Genomic DNA, 5,650 nt, shown 5'->3' on the forward strand with positions numbered 1-5,650 from the left:
GGCCAGGCGTGGTGGCTCACGCCTGTAATCCCAGCACTTTGGGAGGCTGAGGCAGGCAGAGCACGAGGCCAGGAGTTCCAGACCACCAGCCTGGCCAACATGGAGAAACCCCATCTCTATAAAAATACAAAATTAGCCGCGCGTGGTGGCTCATGCCTGTAATCCTAGCTACTCGGGAGGCTGAGGCAGGAGAATCGCTTGAATCCGGGAGGCAGAGGTTCAGTCAGAATTGGAGCTCAAGACAGCCTGGCTTCTGAGTCTCTGCTCTTAACCCAATGGATTCCAGGCAGAAGCAGTAGTTTTACAAAGGTGCCAAGTTGCAAAAAGTGTACGATGAAAGGAGCTCCTGAACCTGAGTTCCTGAAAGCAGGAAATGAGGCTGCAGTTGGGGACATGGGGCTAGAGGAAGGAGTAGACTTAACAGATGTTTCTGAGGTGGAACCCATGGGTTTGGGCATTGAGTGCAGGGCTTGAGGAGGAACAGGGAAGAGGGAGTGTTTTGAGTTGGCTATACTGCATCCATAACTTCTCTGGAAAGAGTTCTATGAAATAAATGCCTGAGATCTTCTTATATTTTACAGCTAGCTTCTAATTTTATTAGAAAATCCATGGCTGGGCGCAGTGGCTCACACCTGTAATCCTAGCACTTTAGGAAGCCGAGGTGAGCGGATCACCTGAGGTCAGGAGTTCGAGACCAGTCTGGCCAACATGGTGAAACCCCGTCTCTACTAAAAATATAAAAATCAGCTGGGCATGGTGGCAGGTGCCTATAATCCCAGCTACTTGGGAGGCTGAGGTAGGAGAATCACTTGAACCCGGAAGACAGAGGTTGCAGTGAGCCAAGATCTTGCCGCTGCACTCCAGCCTGGGTGACAGAGAAAGACTTGTCTCAAAAAAAAAAAAAAAAAAAAAAATCCAAAGCCAAGGTCCACTTTTCCAGTGTCTTGGATCTGGGGGCCATTCTAATCTTTTTTTGAGACAGAGTTTTGCTCTTGTTGTGCAGGCTGGAATGCAATGGCGTGATCTCGGCTCACCGCAACCATCGCCTCCTGGATTCAAGTGATTCTCCTGCCTCTGCCTCCCGAGTAGCTGGGATTACAGGCATGTCCCACCACGCCTGGCTAATTTTGTATTTTTTTTTTTTTTTTTTTTGAGACGGAGTCTCACGCTGTTGCCCAGGCTGGAGTGCAGTGGCGCGATCTCGGCTCACTGCAAGCTCCGCCTCCCGGGTTCCCGCCATTCTCCTGCCTCAGCCTCCTGAGTAGCTGGGACTACAGGCGCCCGCCACCGCGCCCGGCTAATTTTTTGTATTTTTAGTAGAGACGGGGTTTCACTGTGGTCTCGATCTCCTGACCTTGTGATCCGCCCGCCTCGGCCTCCCAAAGTGCTGGGATTACAGGCTTGAGCCACCGCGCCCGGCCTAATTTTGTATTTTTAGTGGAGACGGGGTTTCTCTATGTTGGTCAGGTTGGTCTCAAACTCCCGCCCTCAGGTGATCCTCCCACCTCGGCCTCCCAAAGTGCTGGGATTATGGGCGTGAGCCACTGCGCCCAGCTTTCTAATTGTTTTCCCCCCAGTCACTGTGTTTTCCTTTATCAGCTCTTCCTTTTTGGAGGGGAGAGGGAGATGGTGGGCATGGGACAGATCGTGAGGTGAAGAGAAATAGATGGTGACCAGGTGCAGTGGCTCATACTTGTAATCCCAGCACTTTGGGAGGCTGAGGCAGGAGGATTTCTTGAGTCCAGGAGTTCAAGACCAGCCTGGGCAACACAGCGAGACCCTGTCTCTTCAAAAAATAAAAATTAAAAAAAAAATGAGCCGGGTATGGTGGCTTGAGCCTGTAATCCCAGCTGCTTGTGAGGATGAAGCAGGAGAATTGCTTGAACTTGGGAGGCTGAGGTTATAGTAAGCCGAGATTGTGCCAGTGCACTACAGCCTTAAGTGATCCGCCTGCCTCAGCATCCAAAAGTGTTGGGATTTCAGGCCTGAGCTACGGTGCCTGGCCCCAGCATTCCAACTTATTCAACCAATCTTTTATTACTATAATTTTATATTTGTTTCTAGTTTTGATATATACTTAACTACTGTTGTGAACATTTTGGTTCATACATCTTTATCAAAAGTTGAAAAATTGGGAGCCCATGTTATACCTGGGTCTGAGACTTTTTTTGGAGAGATCGTTCTCTATGTTTTATTTGTTTTTTTGAGACGGAGTCTCGCTCTGTCGCCCAGGCTGGCGTGCAGTGACCAGATCTCGGCTCACTGCAAGCTCTGCCTCCCGGGTTTACGCCATTCTCCTGCCTCAGCCTCCCGAGTAGCTGGGACTACAGGCGCCTGCCACCTCGCCTAGCTAGTTTTTTGTATTTTTTAGTAGAGACGGGGTTTCACCTTGTTAGCCAGGATGGTCTCCATCTCCTGACCTCGTGATCTGCCCGTCTCGGCCTCCCAAAGTGCTGGGATTACAGGCTTGAGCCACCGCGCACGGCCTTCTCTATGTTAAATATCAGGCATTTTCAGTGAAGATTCAGAATTCAAACTGGCAACTCTAGCAAGAGTGGGCCCACATTCCTGAAGGAAGAAATTTGTGACTATGAGTAGTAATAATTATGTGTAGATGGGTCTTCCCATAGTCTTTTCAACTCTGTTATCTTTCTGTAGGCCAGATTAGATTAATCCTTGGCTCTTGAGAGCTTTGTGTTTGTGTCCCTGCTTTGTGCCTCAGTATAAATCTACTAAGATGGTGGTTCACAAATGTTTTTGTCTTATGCCTTCAGCATCTCATACAAGAACCTCTGGGATTCTGTCATTCTCTTTTTTTTTTTTTTTTTTTTTTTGAGGCAGGGTCTTACTCTGTCATCCAGGCTGTAATGTAGTGGTGTGATATCGGCTCACTGCAGCCTCAACCTGGCCAGGCTCAAGCGATTCTCCCACCTCAGCCTCCCGAGTAACTAGGACCACAGGCATGTCCCACCACCATGCCTAGCTAGTTTGTTTTTTTGGAGGCAGAGTCTTGGTTTATCCCCCAGGCTGGAGTGCAGTGGAACAATCTTGGCTTACTGCAACCTCTGCCTCCCGGGTTCAAGCGATTCTCCTGCCTCAGCCTCCTGAGTAGCTGGGATTACAGTCGTGTGCCACCATGCTCGGCTAATTTTTGTATTTTTAGTAGAAACGGGGTTTTGCCATGTCGGCCAGGCTGGTCGTGAACTGCTGACCTCCGGTGATCCATCTGCCTCGGTCTCCCAAAGTGCTGGGGTTACAGGCATGAGCCACCGCGCCTGGCCATTTTTTTTGTATTTTTTGTAGAGACAAGGTCTCACTATGTTGTTCAGGCTGGTCTTGAACTCCTGGGCTCAAATGATCCTCTCACCTCAGTTTCCCAAAGTATTGGGATTACAGGCTATTTTTTTTTTACTAGGAACTAGCAAGATTTCCATTCACACGAGAATGGGAAAGATAGGAAATCCATGGGATCTAAAAATACAAGTTGACATTTTAGTTTAGGAACTGTGAATTAATGGGATGGATCTTTTATCTAGTTTGCTGCCTTTTTGGAATCAACTCCCTATATCAGATTGCTTCATGGCCCTAGGCAGATTCACTCTCTTGACTTAGTTTGGTTCCTCTTCTGGGAATAATTTATTGATTCATAAAATTATCAGGTATGGCTATCAGAGGCGTCTCATCTTTCTCTTTTAAAGCTGGGTGCAACTGTTGGCCAGTTCCAATACGGACATTTGATATTTGTTTTGCACCCCCCCCCCACATTAGAGATGATTTCATGGATAGATTCACCCCAGCTCTCAGAGGTATGAATGTCCCCACTGTGAAATCTTAAGGTTAACGTGACCTTCAGCCAGGGCTTCACATAAGTACACTCCTTAGTTTAGTTTTTCCTGGGTGTCTTAACATTTTCCTACTTCATTTCTTCCCTTTCATCACTTGGTCTGCCCCTTACCAGATGACAGACTTCTTTTTTTTTTTTTTTTTTTTTTTTGAGACGGAGTCTCGCGCTGTGTCACCCAGGCTGGAGTGCAGTGGCGCGATCTCGGCTCACTGCAAGCTCCGCCTCCCAGGTTCACGCCATTCTCCTGCCTCAGCCTCCGAGTAGCTGGGACTACAGGCGCCCGCCACCACGCCCGGCTAGTTTTTTGTATTTTTAGTAGAGACGGGGTTTCACCATGTTAGCCAGGATGGTCTTGATCTCCTGACCTCGTGATCCACCTGCCTCGGCCTCCCAAAGTGCTGGGATTACAGGCTTGAGCCACCGCGCCCGGCCCAGATGACAGACTTCTTTTTCTTCTTTTTTCAGAGACAGGGTCTCACTGTTGCCGAGGCTGGAGTGCAGTAGGCTGCTCAAGCTATGCTCTTGCCTCAGCCTCCTGAGTTGCTAGAGGTGGCGCTGGCTAATGTTTAAACATTTTTTTGTAGAGATGAGATTCTTGCTGGTCTCTACAACTCTTGGCTGGCCTCAAGCAGCCCTCCTGCCTTGGCCTCCAGAAGTGCTGGGATTACAGGAATGAGCCACCTTGCCTGGCCATCTTTTTCTTTCTTTTTTTTTTTTTTTTGAGACGGAGTCTCACTCTGTCGCCCAGGCTGGAGTGCAGTGGGGCACGATCTCGGCTTACTGAAACCTCTGCCTCCAGGGTTCAAGTGATTCTCCTGCCTCAGCCTCCCGAGTATCTGGGACTACAGGCAAGTGCCACCATGCCCAGCTAATTTTTGTATTTTTAGTAGAGATGGCGTTTCGCCGGGTTGGCCAAGCTGGTCTTGAACTCCTGACCTCAATCCATCTGCCTCGGTCTCCCAAAGTGTTGAGATTACAGGAGTGAGCCACCATGCCTGGCCCTTTCTTTCTATTTCACATTGTTCCTAATACAATTTAGGGGGTGGGAGGAAAGGCATTTTAGTCCTCAAGCCTAATTTTCCACTTCAGGAAGCTACCTCTCTTTAGGAAGAAGGTAAAGGAAGCTGCCTCCATCAGTTTGGGGCTGCCCAATAAAATGTGACTGAGAGTCAAGGGGCTAGCGTGCAGTGGCATGTTCAAGGCTCACTGCAGCCTTGATCTCCCTGGTTCAAGTGCTCCTCCCACCTCAGCCTCCCAAGTAGTTAGTACTACAGGTGTGTACCACCATACATGGCTAATTTTTAATTTTTTGTAGGGACAGGGTCTCACTATGTTGCCTAGGCTGCTCTCGAACTCCTGGCTTCAAGTGATCCTCCTACCTTGCTCTGCCCCCAAAAGTGTGGGATTACAGGCATGCGCCACCATGCTCGGCCATCCCTCTGGTTTTTTTTTGATTATTTCTTTGAGATAAGGTCTTGCTTTGTTGCCCAGGCTGGAGTGTAGTAGCACACTCACAGCTCACTGCAGCCTCAACCTCTCAGGTTCAAGCGATCCTCCCACCTCAGCATACCTAGTAGCTGAGACCACAGGTGTGCACCACCATGCCTGGCTACCTTATTTATTTATTTATTTATTTATTTATTTATTTTTGAGATGGAGTTTCACTCTGTTGCCAGGCTGGAGTGCAGCGGCGCGATCTCAGCTCACTGCAATCTCCGCCTTCCCAGGTTCAAGCGGTTCTCCTGTCTCAGCCTCCCAAGTAGCTGGGATTACAGGCGCCTACTGCCCCTCCCAGCTAAATTTTGT

Source organism: Macaca mulatta, chromosome 11 (genome assembly GCF_049350105.2).
Source record: "Macaca mulatta isolate MMU2019108-1 chromosome 11, T2T-MMU8v2.0, whole genome shotgun sequence".
In the NCBI taxonomy this organism is placed as follows: Eukaryota; Metazoa; Chordata; class Mammalia; order Primates; family Cercopithecidae; genus Macaca; species Macaca mulatta.